The sequence below is a fragment of the Limulus polyphemus genome, unplaced genomic scaffold, assembly GCF_000517525.1.
Source record: "Limulus polyphemus unplaced genomic scaffold, Limulus_polyphemus-2.1.2 Scaffold2358, whole genome shotgun sequence".
NCBI classification, from domain to species: Eukaryota; Metazoa; Arthropoda; class Merostomata; order Xiphosura; family Limulidae; genus Limulus; species Limulus polyphemus.
The window spans coordinates 50,969-54,914 of NW_013667968.1; the positions used below are offsets into that span (position 1 = coordinate 50,969).

The following is a 3,946-nucleotide window of genomic DNA, read 5'->3' on the forward strand; positions in this document are numbered from 1 at the left end:
GGAATCGAACCCGCGACCCTCAGATTGTGAGTCGAGCGCCTTATCCACCTGGCCATGCCGGGCATCAAAGAAAGTAATATATCATGTGACTTGTCGTGAATAAGGTCTTCTGACACAATTATACCCTTCTAATGTGTTTTTTCACATATGACATAAAAAAGAATTTTTTTAAATTCTATCACAAAGAATAGAAATATTCTCTGTCCACTTACTGATATATATTCAGTTAAAGTCTTAAATATGCAATCATTAGTGCTGCTTTTTTATAATCTGGCAATTATATCTTGATCTTATTTGTTAAACGTATGTGCACTTTATATATACAATGTAAATATATAAAGCTCTTAAAAGCCCAATTTGTTAATCATTATGTCTATTTTTTAAACACACACGGCAGTATCCTTTTCTTTGGTTAACTGTTTATGACTTAATTTTAATAAAACATTAAATACTTGTAGTAAGGTTGTGGTGATCGAACATAAATCTTGTCATAGTCAATAGTTCGTATGATCATTAATGTCTAATTATTAATTAATTATTTTTTCAGTTTATATCTTAAGTTTTGGATGCTATCTGCTGACATTTCATGAAAGTCTAAGAAGGAATATTTGTGGTGGTAAGTGCCAGAACTGAATCCTGGGTCTTCTTGATTACAGCTTAAATAAACTATCTGAATGGTTTCACGGGAAGTATCCAGGTTTTCTGACTTCTAAGCTCATTCCTATAACCAGTACCTAGTAACCTCTACACAGAACACTTCGAAGATATCACCTTCAAAATATTGTAGGTAACAACTAGATTTAAAAACACACCTAAATTGTACTTGTGGATACACATTCCAAATAAGCTGCATTAATTGATTCTTATCTCTTTCCTATGTGGGAGAGGTGCATTGTACCTCATTTGTAACCATCAAAGTAACCATGAGATTAGTCATAGTATAACTCCTGATAATGTATACGTATTTTGACAAAACTTTATAGATTATCAGTAAACAATACAAGTCTTTTGTACAGAAAAAATCAAGTTTCTTAATTAAGTATTTTTACTAAAAATTCCTGCATGAATATCTGGAGTCAAAGTGTTGACTGCTATGAGTGTAAAGTGATTTTCATGTTAAAATTAAAAATACTTTTCATCTGAAAATTGGCAAATTTCATTTGCGTAATCGCTAAACCCCTCCTAATATTATTATTTTTTTCACACAAATTTTATATTTATCCATTATTTTCTCTACCCTAACTCTATACGGGATCAGTCAATTTGACCATACTTGTAACCACCAAAAAAAAAATTGGAAAATAAATCTAAATTACCCTTTTTTCATTCTAGAATGACTGCAAACTGTAAAACAAAAAAACACAACTGTTTATACTAAATGTCCTAAAGCTCATAATAATATACATCTATTCATACTGAATTTTATTGCTTGTTGATCTTTGAATCATGTCTAACTAATAATTTGGCAAACATGCATCTCACATTCCCTCATTGAATTACGTAAGCTGCTCTCGAGCTTACCTCATGAAGAATTATTATTATTTTATCTTTCATTATTTTACCCAATCTAACTTAATAAGTTTCAAATGTTTATATTTTAGTTACTTTTATAATAATAAATAAAGATTACACATGAAAAACAAGAAATATTGTACTTATCTTGGTCCTCGTGGTTTTTTGCTGTCAACTGTCAGTGAAACTTAACCCTATGTTTTTATATTAATGGTATTACTTCACAAATTAATTTTTTATTTATTTAAACAATACACCTTAGAACACAGTATAATACCATGGAAAAAGCAAACAATGTTCTCCAACAATCATAATTTTTCTGGCTCTCTAACTGTGATAAACTCATTGATGTGTTTCCTGAAGGAAAAGTTTCAAACTTGAAGCAAAAAAAGACAATTATTTGAATAGAAAACAACTTAATATAATACATCATTTTACAGAATAAAACCTCGGCTTTCTATTGGTTATGAATAATATAGCATTAAACATCAGAAAGAACTATTGGCAACTTGTGAAAGAGAGGATGTGACAGGTGGGCATCGGAAGTTGGTCTGATTATCTAGTTTATGGCCCTGTAAACAAATAAGATTGAAGGCTATAAAAATTATGCTTTGCCTAAGTAATAACTATATTATAATGAGTAATTTACATTAAATTCTGTACTTCTCATACTAGGGAAGGTTGAGGATTTTTTTAAAAACATTTCCTTATAAAATTAAGAGATTAAAATTTATATAATATTAAAATTTGATTTATTAACTACATTTGACAACAAGTTTCCTCATATACATTAATAATAAGTAGTTTAATTAAATTTTGAATGTAACTCTGTAAAAAAGTTGAGACAAGTGCAGAAAAGGGTTACCTGTAGGGAAAGGGTTAATAACTAAAGAATATTTACCCCAAAAAGTTAGTTATGAAAAATAAATTAAGAAATATTATCCACAAGTACAATTAAGGTGTGTTTTTAAAACTAACTGTTGCCTACAACCTATTTTTAAATTTAAGGACTCTCAAAATAGCTGCTCTAAAACCCAGGACTTTGCTTAGACGTGACGATTCATTTATGACATGTTCACAAACTATACACAGGATTTCACTGAACATGGCAGTAGATTATATCCTACATTTAGTACTTAGTATTAAGTAAAGAAAAAGAAAATTAGTAATTTTGTTTAGACTAAGATGGTCATGACAACAAGAATTTAATATTCAATTAATATTTGATATATGAAAATGATATTAAGCTTATTGCTTCTAATATTACATTCATTTGATTTCCCACAGTCCTTTTAAAAAAGTGTGTATAATAATTGTATAATAATATTTCAACCACACCATGTATGCAATATCCATTGCTGATGGTGCATTTTCTTAGTACCCAATGGCTCATCAGGTCTATGGGGATACAACAAACATAGCAGTGGTCAGAACAATATTCATATAAGCCATCTGTTAGAATAACAACTGATATGGTGTGAATATTGTTGCCTGACCTTTGAAAATCTTCATTTTTAACCCTGTTGGTAAGATAACAGGAACTCAGGCACCAAAATGCAAATATCACATTTATTGGTAGTTATGGTAATTGCTTATATTAAAGCTTAATATTCAAATCGTGGTTCACACAGGCTAATGGAAAAACAAATTACACAACTTTACACAACCAAACTGTCATTTTAAAGGACCCAACTTACAGATTTTAATAAAAACAATTTGTGAGGTATGACCCCCCCCCCCCAAAAAAAAAAAATTCTATCTGGTGGTTTCTTTATTACTTACATCTTTGTCTAACAATAACACTAAATCAACTTGATGTAAAATTGACAATATATTAAATTTCAGAGTTTTTTCCTTTGAAATCTCTCTCTGTTTAACCTTGTGCTCTTAGTTTGGTAGCAAAACAAGCTGGGAATATTGAGTTAATACTTATTGTTTTGAGCCTAACAACTATTGCCAATGCTAGTATTTTGGAGTGACATGCAAAATCACCAAAAATTACTCTTTTTGTAGCTTTAGTTCTAAATCTATCCATCAAATCAGTTAAATCATTCTAAATTACATTGATGATTGAACTTTTAAACATGCTATATGCTGTCAAAGATTATGAACAAAAACACTAAATATTGTCATTAATTATTTCTTAAAGGTCAGGACAGTAGAGAAAATATTATTTTTCTTTTAAACTTTTAGTCTCTTACATTTTAAGTTACAAAAAATATATTAGAAAGATTATCTTTTGCTAAAAATTTGTGTTTTGCTAAAACTTAACATAGGGTTAGTGACCAGAGTAATAAACCAATGTAATCCAGAAGAATGAATCAAAATAAAATATGCCAATGAAGCTTTGAATACATTTTGTCCAAAAAGTTGGTGGATAAAAATACCAACAAATCTTAGTGTACCTCCACAGTATATTTAGCAAATAATACTC

General features: G+C 29.3%; 1 protein-coding gene across 1 annotated transcript in view; it reads right to left on the reverse strand.

Moving 5' to 3' along the window:
* LOC106466717 (F-BAR domain only protein 2-like) overlaps positions 1-3,946 on the reverse strand; it is a 114,579-nt gene that overhangs the window by 35,971 nt on the left and 74,662 nt on the right. The window lies entirely within an intron of this gene.